Genomic DNA, 14,643 nt, shown 5'->3' with positions numbered 1-14,643 from the left:
CTCTGTGTTATAGTTCTTGAAGCTACAGATAGACCAGTTTCTAAGTAAATTGCCAATTACTATGTTTGCATGTCTAACAGTACAATCACTGAGTTGAGTCAAATAATAATAATAATAATAATAATAATAATAATAATAATAATAATAATAATAATAATAATAATAAAATATTTGTCTATTCACAATTTCTCGAGTGGAAATATTTCCTATTAAATCCCTAGATGGTAGTAGAGTAGCTTTCCAGGTTACTGTCAAATATGCCATCTATACAGAAGTGTTACGAAACATTATGTCAGTCGAGAGATCAAACAGATTGCTAAAGCTAAATATATAAATAAACAAATGAGAAAATATATAATAAAATAATACTAAAACCATACAAAAATAAATTTCATGTCACTCAAATAATACACAAAATGCAAAAAGAAAAGAAGAAGAAAACGTTTTAAAAATGTATATATCGAAATAATAGGACGTTCGTTTCACGTTTAACTAAGAATTTGTTTTCAATTAATTGGATTCAGTTATTTTTCCAGACAGAGGTTAAAGTGGATTTGAAAAGGTAGGGGAGACATGACGTAAACGCCATCCCCCGTGCCTATCTTTGCCCATTGTATTGTGACGACGTCTTCCTACGTTCTCCCGTACTTTTATCCCTGCTTTCAGGATGCACCACAATTTTATTGCAAACAGTATTACTTAAGGTTTCCAATCTTTTTGACTAACAACACACCTTAAAGAAAACTCATGCCATCGCAACAAACTTATTTGATTTATTATTATTAACAAGTGAGTTTCGTTCCACAGTATAGAACTATGGTAGATTTCCAAACTGTGCAAGTTCAATACTCAAACCGGAATTAGTAGCGCCATACCTGTAACTCTTGGTTGTAATAGAGGAAAAAGCAGGAGCGGCTCTATAATATAGTCACAAAATCACGTCCCTTCCCAATAAATACGAAGAAAAGTAATTAAGAAAAAATGTGAACATTTATTCTTCCATACGAATGAGGAACAATCGAAAAAAATTTAGTCATACGCAGTTTGCAACGTTGATTGTAGTTTATAAGAGTTTTGGCAAAATAGTGTGTCACGATGCTTGATGTTACTCTCTATTCACGTTTTTTTTTCTCGTTTTCTCGCAGTACTCTGTTTCCTCCTACATTCTCATTCCAACAATTATTCTATGATCATTCACTTGCCTTAATCATCGTCTCCCTTAGCCTAAAGGGCATAATCATGGGGCATTCAAGTGAAAGATATGAAATGACTCATATTGTATCAAAAACGAGAAGAATTCACAGTAGAATTTTAAATGTCGTTCCAGACGGTCATATATTTTTAAAATTATTATATATAAATAAAAATAAGATTTCTTTAGCTTGCTTTACAATTTCGGAATTTAATAACACCTAATGTTTACTTTTTTTTTACAAGCATCTAGGGAATGATTGAATATTCTAGAACTACGTTTTAACTCAATTCGATTTGATTTTGGGTTCAGCGTTCCTTTCAGCAGCGGGCTCTATCAGACTTGGATTTACAGCTTAACGTAAGATCTGAATCATATGAGCTTCCGCTGGGAATAGAACCTGATCTCTCAAGTCCAAGGCGCGCATGCTAATAGCTTAGCCACAAAGGAGTTCTACATCTTAAATTGATTTCCCACTGAAATGTTACTGTGAAAGTAAGCATGTGGAGCCACCAGATAGATATTTAAGCATTACACTTGTAATAATTCAAAAGTATAAAAGAACTATAAGTACAGAATAGTCAATTGTGAAGTCATGTAGGTCGGTTTAAGACACTCAACTCCCATGTGGGTTCACCAATTTCGGTCACCGGTAGATTTACGGAACTTCATGCATATTGTGAAGTTTCCTTATTCGTGTATGGTTTGCAAACGCGTCTTCAGATTCATTTTCACAGAATTGATTGAAAGTTGGATTGAACTGAGTGACAGAGCACCCATCTCTAGTAAAAGGGTCTCTGGTTTGATTCCTGCTTTCACAAATTTGTGTTGGACAACATCTTTTCCATAGATTTTCTCCGGATTATTCCATTTCCTCGGGGGGAAGGTGGCTAAGTGATAGAGCGTTTGCCTCTGGTGCGTTGTGTCATTGATTCTATCTTCGGCCATGTAAGTTTGTAACATGAGACTGACCCAATTAAGAATAGCACCACTGTTACCAGTCAGGAATGCAAATCTAATTTTAAATATTCCCCACATTTAATTTCAATTAATTGTTTTTGTACACTTAAAGTACGTTGTAGTAAAGTACATTTAATAATTATATTAATATCTAGCACTGATAAGGCAATCCGAGAAAAAGAAAATCTGATTTCTAGAAACTATCCGTTATAAAATGACAAAACTTGATAACAATTCTAACAATAACTAAATTTGAATGAAATAGGCCTATATACATCTCTGGAAGAATTCAAGAAATACATAATAGTACTATAAAGGACTAATTAATAATAGTATACACATTTAATCAAATCATAGTACCATTTGACGAAAACAGGTTTGCTTTAAATTTCAATTTGAAACCGCACGTAACATGTCATAAACATTAATCTCATCGATATAACAAATATAATAGTTTTTCAACTCAAACAATGGTAATTACAACCTCTTGGCATAAAACAAGTTAAATAAAACTTACGATATTTGATATTAACTGATACACTTCATAGGAACTTTAAAATGTTTTCGACCGGTTAGATAGAAATCCAATGGAGTTTGGTCAGGGGACCTTGCTGGCCACTCAATGGTTCCATGCCGACCTATCCAGCAACCGGAAAGTGTTCATTAAGCCATCGATTACATTACGACCATAATGCGGCGGTGCCATATCTTGTTGTCAATATTGAAGAAATCTGCCTTCCTCGTTCAACAAAAGTGGCATAACAGTGTTCTCAAGCATATCTCCACATTGTACAGCATCCGAGGTCTCATCAATGAAAACAGGTCCAATAAATTTATCTTTCCATATTCCATATCACACCATTACCTTACCTGAACCTTGCACTATTACTACATTTATCCAATTAAGATTTTGTCCAGTACCGGTCATTTTGGTTGTTAATCTCACATGTTACATAGAAATTTGCCTCATAACTAAAAGCAATATTATGAGGAAATACTGGGTCAAGAGAAATCTGCGCTAAAGCTACTCACAAAACTGAATTAGTCTATCAGAACCAACCTCTGACAGTTTTTGTTTCAATTGTAATTTTTAAAAGGTGCAACATTTCCCTTTTTAATATTCCTTGAACACTTTTGACACTAACATTATGTTCACTTGTTAGACGTCGCACACTCTTTCGTAGGAATTTTCACCAATACACCCAATATACGTAGCTGCTGGTGTGTCTGGATAAGTTGCATTTCGTGCTTGTCCTGATCGAGGTAAATCATTAACATTTACCGTTGCCCTGAATTTGCGGATTAGTTTTCGTACAGCACTGTCTTTTATCGGCTCGCGACTACGATGTCGCTCCTTGAAGATGACTGTTATCGCTGAACTGCGTTCTCAAGCCAAAAGGATAATTTCCATTCTTTCCTCTCGAGTTAGCATCCTGTCCTACTACAAGATAGACGTTAAGAGACAGTCAGTTCCCGACTATACAATGTTCCACATATATAACAAAATTTAGGAATAATGATAACATAATCTACCCTAAATCCATTCACAACTTCAAAGCCATTGCAGATTTTGAAAAAAGCTTTACAGTAGAATTTCTCAGTACTGGGCAAAATGTTGGGTACTAGGCTAATACAAATCTTAATTAGATAGATGCATTAAAGACGCAAAGTGCAGGTAGGGTAATGGTGTGGTGTAGAATATGGGGCGGAAAACTTATTGGACCTGTTTTCATTGATGAGACCTCGGATGCTCCACAATATAGAGATATCTTTGAAACCACTGTTATGCCACTTTTTTGAACGAGAAAGGCAGATTTCGTCAATATTGGCAACAATATGGGGCACCGCCGCTTTATGGTCGTATTGTAATCGATTGCTCAATGAACACTTTCCCGGTTGCTGGATAGGTCGGCATGGAACCATTGAGTGGCCAGCAAGGTCCCCTGACCTAACTCCATTGGATTTCTATCTTTGGGGGTAATTTAAAGCTATTGTCTACCAGAGTAAAATTAATGACTTTGGCTACCTGAAAAGGAGAATCATTACATCCTGTGAAAAAATATCACCAACTATGCTTCGCAAACTGCACGAGAACTAGGTCTCGAGGTTAAGGATTTGCATAGAACAGAACGGTGATCATGCTGAACATGTCAGGCGTTTGTAATTGTCTCATCTGTGTTAACTCTCTCTTTTCCTGGTTGTTAAAGAATACGTAAGTGAGATGTTAGAAAGCTTTCTTTCTTTTACTTTACCTTTATCCTTCAATTCGAAACCGCACAGCATATTTCACAGCATTTCACACATAACATATCGTAAATATATTCACAACTTCAAAACAGTTGAATGTTTTGAAAAAATAACATTACCATTGGGTTTCTGTTCGAACGAAGATGTTGTTTAAAAGTCACACGACCATGTTTTCATTCAAAATAAACATGTTTATTCCAAGATAGCGGACACCAAGATGGCGGACGACCACCTTAATCATGTCATTATGTTTCCCCCCTCGCACCACCATTGATCCCAATTGACTCCGGATCGACTGCATTTACAGTTTCTCAAATATTTAAGCCGATCCAGATTTTGTATTTCACTTAACAAAATATCATCTTTCAATTACTTCCGACATTTGGACATTTTCCAATATGGCTAACGAAGAAGTTGTGGGATTTTAGTATGTCATTTAAATAATCTTGGCTAAGATCTATGTCAAATTTAACTTGTTAATAATTACTTCCTAAGTTCAGTAATATTTTAAATTAGTTTGACTTTAGTTTTCAAAATTTTAGAATTTAAAGCTAAATATTTCTAAAAATATGCATTTTATGAAAAATTGTTTCTATATAAAAATATTCTGTTTTCTATGCTTTATAAAACGCCACGAACTTTAACTTTTTATGTTCAACTATAGCGAAGATATTGCTATTTTTATCGTTCATTTGACACTTCCAGCGGCTTGACTTTCCAATATAGCGGTGAAGGTCACGTGGTATTTCAATGAGCTTTTAGTATGTTGTATAGAACGTCATTCTCTACATCTGTATCAATTTTCAGCTTGTTACTAATTTGCTCCTTTCGTTTTTGCAAATTTGACTGCACTACTAAGCAGATACAAATTATCTCTTCTAAATTAAAGAAGTATTACAAAAATAAATATCTCGGAACAGGTTTCAAAGAGACAACATCGAGTCCGTGGGTTTTCTCCTGCAATTTAATTTATGAAGAAATAAGCCAAATTCCAAATTGCGATCGTACAAACAGAGAGATCTTTCGTGTAGAGATTTTGACCTGATTTTGCCATTTTTTGTCAATACCTGGCTCTGAAGTTTGGAAATGCTGGTTAATTTTAAAGATCACTGAGCTATTGCCCACCGAATACTGGTGAACTAAATTTTAGAATGGGCCCTAGACCCGCTCACTCAACCATAGTGCTCTCCCTGGTTCATAAAGAGACTATGTAAAAACTATTTTAAAAAGTATGATTGATTATTGCTGTTTCGAGCTAAAAGTGTTCTAAGTCCAACTTCGATGAGAAGTTGTTTTGCATTTCGCGTCCTTGGATACAGACCATCAAAGTAAGTAAAAGCTAATTGAAATAAATGCTACTTAAAATAACAGCAGCACAGCAAATACAGCGCAGCAAATACAATATAAACAATACAGCAACTACAAAAATAAGTAAACAATGTTGAAAAATGTCCCATCTCGGGTTCTTCTTTACTTAATAGTTCGAATTAATTGACAATGTGATCACTCAATCCTACCAATTTCAGACTTTCTTCCCAGAGCCTCCTGGATTTCTGAGGACAAGTTGCAAATGGTGATAGAAATCCTGGCTTACATCCACTTCACATGTAAAGAGAAACAATGTATTACTTAAGACTGATTCGTCTATAATTCACGTACTTGTATTACAAGCCTTTTTTATAAGTTTACACAATAATGATGTATGTTAAAGTTAAACTATTATTGTTAATTTATTTTAACTCAAAGTGTCTATTTGATCATATTTACAACAAACCTTTCTACAAGTCATTAATGAACACATCCGTATCATGAAGCATTACGTCAGTACTTTTGGTAAGTTATATATTAAAATATACGAAAAGTTTTAGCAATATATAAGCCTACGTCCAAATATGAACTAGTATCATTAGTCACATAATTTTAGTAGCAAAGTAAGTATTATTTTGTGAAATATCACTAAGAAATAAGTTTAAGTAACCAAAAAGTAACGGACAAAACTCTAATTTAAACAGTGGATCTGTTTTATCTATGTGTGTACATATATGTCAATATCTGTAAATCTTAAAGTATAATACAAGAATACCGCAGCACAAAATGTTTGTAGTTAACCACAGGATAAAACTAATATATTCCTGTTGAGAAAGATATTTCAATAAGAAATATTTTAGAATGAAATTGGGTAGATAATGATTAGTTATGTCATTATAGGAACCCATTTGCATTGCTGCACATGTACCGACAAACCTAATATTGTAGTGTTAAGTTTGCCAAAATTAACTTAGAAATAATTGCAGTTTGTAAATATTCATTTTTTATTTTGTAAATTTATATGAATATTTTAAGTGTGAATTGAATACAAAACAGTACTGTCTGATTTGAATGGATTAAGTATGAGTTGTTTCCATAAGTCTAATTTGGAGCATTGAGACAAGTCCAAAACTTACATATTTTGTCTATGAGATAAATATGTGAAATTCTCAGACAAAGAAATATCAAAGGCATGCGGAATACATTCCGGTGTCTATATAAATGAAAAGGATTCTCAGGATTCAGTTCGTCATTCAGTTTTCACTCGTTGACCTTTTGATTTAATACTAGTCTTCAGTGAAGCAATAGTCTTAGTGACTTTACCTTCGAGGTCTACATCAGCTACAAGAGAATCACACTATAAGTGTATTTTCATATTCACTTTTTTCGCTATTTTAGATTCTCGTATACTTCAAGTACGACATTCATACTCATTATACTGAGAATAATTAATAGTGTTAAAACTTCCTTACCACTCAATTACTAGAATCAATTGTAGAACACATAATCTTATGTTGTTAGTAGTCCGTCCGTCCGTAACATCATAATGACAACCCTTGAAAAAAACGAATATTTTCAATTCTGTTTTTCCAACAGTCGGCTAGATCAATTATCTCAGCGTGGTTCATTAATGATGTCAGTCTGTTAATATATTCATTGGTAACTGTGTCCTTAAAGGTAGCTATCAGTATGTCATGCATGGATAATGTAAGTTTTGTGTGAACCTCTGTACTTTCTGTACCAAGTTTATTTATCTTTTGTTACACTTTGTACATGTTTCTCGTGAAATTCTGCGAGCAACTAGTCTAAGATTTTAGGCAGATCGAGAACTAACAGCTACGAGTTTTCTTCTTGGGTTCCACTTTCACAGCTCAGTTAATTGAACATAGTATTTGTAAGTTGTAAATTCGGCTCAGAATTATTCTAAATTCCACTTCTGGAAGACATTGTATTTGTGAATCCTTTACTTATCCAAATACTCTAAGTTCCTTTTGTCGCAATCACCTAGATTGTAGACTGTGATATAACCTCACCGAGCTTTAAGTTACCTTTCGCAGCCGGGGTATCCTTTCCTTGGTTGTATAGTCAGCTATATGAGACATAGACCTACAATTAAACTTGGGATCCAAACCACATTAACCCCTATGGAGAATGGAAACCTAGTCTCTCGCGCTCGGAAGGATAATAATATTATAGTGAGCATACCTAACATCTTGTATCTTGCTATAGTATTTTCGAGTCGTATAACATTGGTTTCTAATCTAGTTTCAAAGAAAGAAATTCCCAAAGGGTTACTCAAAGAAATTTTCTAGTCTTTGGGTTACGTTAGGAGCAAGCAATGAAAAAAATGACCTACTGCTAGGTTTAGTTCATGATTAACAAACTACTCATCTAAACTGCTCCACTGTTTCTTACGAAATCTAAAATCTGCTAATGGCTTTGTGTAAAGTAACTTTCTGCTCCATACTAGGTTTTGTTGGTGGTCAAACACAAGTGAGTTTGAGGGGAATATTAATTCCAGTCCCCTCAGCTGCACTAGCGGATCGTGTCAACCAATAAGTCCGCGGCGCAATATTGCCAAATCTCCGATGTGTAATGTGTGTCAAGATAATGCAATAGACAAGATAGTTAACTCGATCTTTTACATATGTATTGGATGAGTAGTTTCGAAACCTATTCGGGCCACTACCGAAAAAAAACTATTAGGTATAGAATGCCTAATAGTGATATGATTGTGTCGTCTGGAAGAAAATATATTAAAGTAAGTTATCTTTTGGATGTGTTGTTAATATTTCAGACATTTGAAGTATGTATATATTTTCTAACATTACACATGCAGTTGCCGTAACAGCATTTACTGTCATTTGAGAGTTTTAAGAACATTTCACTCATACAATTCAGCTAGTTCAATTTATTGTTTTGTAAATAAACGCGGAAGTACGCTTTAAGATGTGGGGTAGGATAGCATTAGGCAAGATGGTGCACTGATTTAATTTGTCTCCATTGGAGTGGTTGCCTGCAGCGCTATTGAGGCAAAGACAAAAGTATGTAAAGTTACCAAGTATTTTATTAATTAGTGTTCATCCGGAATGGAATATGATATTTTAACGAGCCTTGTTATTGACTCGATTTTAATGATTTTATTCCTATTATTTCGTGACATAAACTTGTGTAGCTCGCAACAAGTGGACTTTGTGATGGACAAACACCATGTATATGGGTTTGCTAGGGGTACTCGTGTTTTCCCCCACTTTCATTATTCCATCTTTATTATTCATCTCAAACATCATCATGTTCCTTAGCATCAGTGACAACTCATAAGACGTTAAACCAAAAGAAACTGATATAGCTCCTCACAATATCATACAGACTAGGATGATAATTCAATCCCAGAAGAACAAGAGCACGAACCAAATACATCTAATAGTGTTTCTTCGAACATGGTACTCTACAAGTTATAAGCAACACTAAAAAACATTCTACTACAGGCATAAAAAGCCAGCAACCTTAAATTTTGACAACTATCTCAACCGAACAAGAAATACTAGAGAAGAAGAAAGAAATGATCCAAGAGCTAGTGATGAATGTAGCGTAAGTAAACATAAGAGAACATTAGAGGGGGAAAGTAAATCAAACTCTGTGGAAAGAAAGTAGCAAATGTATTCATACATAGGCTCTGAAGAAGTATACACTGAACTATCTATGAAACATTGGATTTTGGCAAATGGAGGCATGAAGAAAGAACTAACTATTCAGCGCACGTGGACTTGGTACTACTTGTGTTAAAACAAGGATTTTACACTGAGATAACGATTATGTTCTGGATACCACTTCAATTAAGATAGATTAAAAGCTCTCTCGTGTCTAACAGTCTCTGGCGTTTGAGATCAGGTTCTATTTCAGGCTGGAGCTCATATGGTTCGAATTTCATGTTAAACTGTTCAAGTTCACGTCTCATAGTTTCACTGTTAAAAGGGAAGCTGAAACTCAACTCAAATCAAATCAAAATAGATCAAAACATTTTATAATGACTTTTCTTTGCTCATTTTCTATGGAATTCTATATAATCTAGAAGTTCATTTTGTTATACGATTTGTTAGTTATTTATTAATGTTTCATAGATCTCTTTTTTGTAAGCTGGGAATAATATCTGCCAATGAGCTCTATGTTAGTTTTGGTTGAAAAGAGCATGAGCATTTGTTTTCATGGAAATGTTTGAGGTAGGAGGGTATTTTGAATGAGCTACCTCTTTCACATAATACGAAGACATCGTGCTTTCTGTGCTATTTATTTTAAAATATAAATAAGGATAAAGAACATTTGCATTAAATTCCTTGTAGTGTACTACTTTTCATGAATGTTAGCTGAGTACATGTTATAGAAAACAACATTAACATTAACATTTGTTGTAGTTTCCTCAAATATTATTGCTCATAGTAACACCCATTGTCCATTAATCTGTTTGCAGCTGCGTTTGTAAATACCAAATATAAAATAAATCTGAAAAGTATAGTGCATCATCTTCGCTTTGATCTGATTTTCCCCATGTTTCCTGGATGTTTGAAAGATGATTATCCTAACCTGTTGTGAATAGTTATTCTTTAACTGAAAGTATGAATGTTTCATAATTGGATATTACATACACCCTAACAAACTAACTAATTCTATGGCCTATGGAACCCGGATGTTCAATGCCGCGTTGACAAAAGCTCTCCGCCAACTTCTTCCCTTAGCCAACTAGATACAGTTTCTATTTTGTATTTCTATTTCTGCGGATTCCATCTTAATATTGTCCTCCTATCTGCGCCTAGGTCTTCCCCATGGCGGTTTTCAGATTCATTTTCCAGTTAAGACTTTGAAAGCATTCCTACTTCCTTCCACTCTGGTTACATGACCTGCCCACCTGAGCCTTCTAAAGTTGGTGACCCTAACAATGTTTGGTAAACCGTGTAAATTACATAGTTCCTTGCTACGAAGTTTCCGCCATTCCTCATTCCCGTTCCTCTTGGGTCAGAATATTTGTCTCAGGATCTTGTTCTCAAATACACTCTATGTCGCAAAAATTCATCGTTCTTTCTTAATTTCTCTTTTAGATATAGATGTGTAAATCTTGAGTGCGTTATCGTTCCACATTCCAATACGTGGCTTCAAACACCCGATCCTAGTGAACAGAAGTACTAGGTGGAGTACCTTCTTAATTTTATGTGACAGATTATTATTTAGCTTGTTAATTCAAACTAACTCTTTCATACTTTCCTTTAAGCATTAGATTCTCACCTGTAGTAAATGTGATTCTCATTTGTAATTGATTCATTTACAGCACAGAAAATGATGCCTCTAGCTCCTTCCTTAGGTGTTTGGACAAGGTTTGGAATGCCCAAGGCATATATAGCTTGATTTACAAGTCTTGGGAAATAAATCGTTGCAAATTTATCTGCCAATGGAGTGTGAACTCCGCCTGGGTTTACAGCATAAGAAAATACTCCTTTTCCTGCCAAAGGACAAAAGTAAATCACTGTCAAAATTTTAACACTCCTTAAATTGGAAAATTTACAAAGAGATAATTGAACAACTTATAATAATGCAACACGATTTTCTTTATTATTATTAAAAATTACAAAAATTATTTTACAGTTTATCTTGTGACTTATAGAAAACTGATCAGATCAAGTACATAAATTAGTATAATCATCATAAATAATTTTCATAATGAGAAGTTCGATGGGGAAAAAATAATAGTGTAATTCTCTACCGCGAAAAATATTACAAAATAAGGTCCGAACATGTCACTTAATGCTAATCATTCAAATTATCTATCAGTAAGTATACATAGAAAGTAGTATTAAAAAAGATAAAAATTCAAAATGTACTTAAAATTAATCCATTAAAATTAACACTTAAAAAATAGTAAGGATTTATAAATTTATTACTTGTAAAATATCACAGATTTAAAAATTAAGTCATGGAAAATTAATCACTTAACTTTGTCATAACAATGGCTTCCAATTTTAAAATATGCACATTTCCATTAAATAATTATTTTTAAGTATTGGTTTTGTGCTTCTTATATCAGTCAGTTTTTTAGGGAGTAATGTAACACAAGATAATAGCACAGAGGTAAGGGCATGTGAAACCATAGTATATATTCCTGTATACCTAGTCTTGCTATAAAAACTGTCATAGGTTTCGATTATGTCTGCTCATAGAGGGCAATGCATTTCTTAGGAATAATATACAGGGTGTTTCTAAACAACACCGACAACGTTTGGGAGGTGATTCCTGACAAGACAAGACAAAAAATATAGACCAATCTGGGTGCATAGATGCTTACTTTCGGCGTTATAGGCTGCCGAAAAAATATGAAAAAATGAACTTTAAAGCTATTTAAAATCTCTTGAAAATTTGAAAGCTACAAAAGTCACTCTACAGAACTTACAAGTTCATGAAACCAATGCAGAGATATACAGCATTCATCAAAGACCACAAAGGAAGGTTGCTTGACGATGAGGTTTTCCGGATGACAGTTGAAAACCTAATAGTATATGTTCTCAAGCCAATAGTGTCCTGGATAAGCATATCAGAATCTGATGAATGTAATGTACACCAAGTTTCCCTGCTGTCAAAGAAATCGAAGAGCAAGTAAGAAAGTCTGTTCCCGAATTCCCATTGTTCAAAGCAGAAGAAACAAATATTCTTTATAATTTCGAAAACAGAAAAGTTACAGCACTGCAACCGATTCACTATGCCGCAGCATTGCTAGATCCATCATCACAGACTCTTGGCTTGACTTTAGAACAGCATTCGATGGATTGGTGTTCAACCACAAAGTTGCAGAGACCATGAAAGCAGATCTTGTAAATGTGTATGCCTTTCGCACACTACAAGCTATAAGAAAGTTTGTGGAACAAGAAGTTAATTTGGACAAGTTCTGGTGAAATGAACCCAGTAATTTGGTGTCAAGGTTTGTGGCGAGTACCGCCTTATCTGAAGTCGCACAGCGGATATTAACAACACTAGTATAATCAGCCGCCATAGAATGATCCTTCAGTACATTCTCAAAAATTCACACTAAGACAAGGAATAGTCTGACTAATGCCAGAGCAGGAATTATTATGTATATAGCTTATAACTGGAAATTGCTTCACCGGGAACAGGAGCCAAAAGTATCAACACAGCGTAAAAGGACAGAGAAGATTGTTGACTCAGACCAGCAGAAAGACTTAGAAAGTAGGTTATCGGGAGTACAAGTTCATCACACTTGAAATGCACCATGGTACCAAGGAAAAGGAAAATCCTTGAAGAAGTCAGTGACAGAGACACTTCTTCCGAGTTTGAGACAGATTAAGATATTAGCGGCGATGATTCCATATATTCATTCCATGTATTCGATGAATCTGATGAGTACTGTTGGTAGTAATGCCACCCCATAACGAGATAACACTTTGTACAGAATATTTAGAGAAAGCTGTTAATTCTTCAATGTTCTGTAATTCATTTGTTCTTTTATTAGGTTTCTGATAGAAATACCGTGCATGATGCTGCTGATTGAGATCTTTGAAATCAGAGTGAACTAACAGCATTTTGCCGAAGTCTGAATTAAAACATGAAATCATTTGAATTAGGTGTATGAATTTGACGCCATCCAATCAGTAACTAATTAAAGAAACTGACGTAACCGTCATGTGATGCCCATTTTCCAATGGTATTTTATCTATCTTGTTTCCAAGAATGATAATTTTCCGCAAAACATGAAAATACAGTTACTTCATTCTGTCTTCAGACAGCTCAATTTTTTATTACATTTTGATGTCTAGCTAGCAAGTGTAGTGTAACTGTGAAGTTCCCCATACATACTACTATCCCTACTGTGTTTTATTTGTAGTTATTAAAGCATGCATGTTGTAACAGAAAAATATTTCAAAAATATTTCAAATCATGTTAATTTTAATAACCTGTTCCCCCTAGTCACTTGTAGAATGAAAACTAAAAAAAAAGAGCTCTTATCCGAGTTCCATGTATTATTTTAGTTTATTTATTTGTAGAAAAATAAATATTGTTTATTGCAGTCATCAGTTTTTAAAAATATGATTACTGGAGAAACATACTTGTTTTAGGCTACCATTATCAAAAAAGGAACGAAAACATTACTCATTTGAATTAAATTAATTTTTTTTAAAAAATACTGCCTTTTTATATTTGCTCTAGTTTCTACTGAATCTACTGTTACTTTTTCATTATTTTTACGTACTGCAAATGAACACCCCTCTCTTATATAGGATCGGGAAAAAAACCTCATATTTACCCAATTTGGGTAAATACCTGAGTATTTACCCAAGGTATATACTCAAAAATACTTACCCATCATTAGGCGAGAGAGACCCGGGTTCGATTCCCGGCGGGAGCTCATGTGGTTCGGATTCCACGTTAATCAGTAGGTCCCGTCTCATATAGCCTCGCTGCTGAAAGGGACGTTAAACTCAAAATCAACAACAAACGATATATACACACATCAGCACTACTAATTCTCTATTTACTCACCACCTTGACACAAGTACCAAAGAAGCAGATACATAAATCAGAGAAATTTTGAGAATGAAAAGAAACTTAAATAGCTCCAGAGTCTCGTACCTTGTAGAAGTTCATAAACGTCAGAAGGATTACCTTGAAATTGTGTCGCCAGTTCTCTTGTAAAGAGTATCATCGCAAACTTGCTTCGGCAATATTTCAGAAATGTGGATGATGTTTTTGATGAACTTAAGTCTTGAAAGTTAAGGTTTCCAACTGAAAAATAAATAAACTAATAATCGTATTTTGCAAGAATGTCCATTCATGTAGACAAGTGAAACAACACTCTATTTCTGACAACTATATATTTTCGAAGAATGAACAGAGAACTAAGGGTGCGGTTATATCGAAATTTTTCTTTTCCATCATTC

Source organism: Thermobia domestica, chromosome 8, assembly GCF_964235325.1.
Source record: "Thermobia domestica chromosome 8, izTheDome1.hap1.1, whole genome shotgun sequence".
NCBI lineage: Eukaryota > Metazoa > Arthropoda > Insecta > Zygentoma > Lepismatidae > Thermobia > Thermobia domestica.
This window is presented reverse-complemented; position numbering follows the sequence as displayed.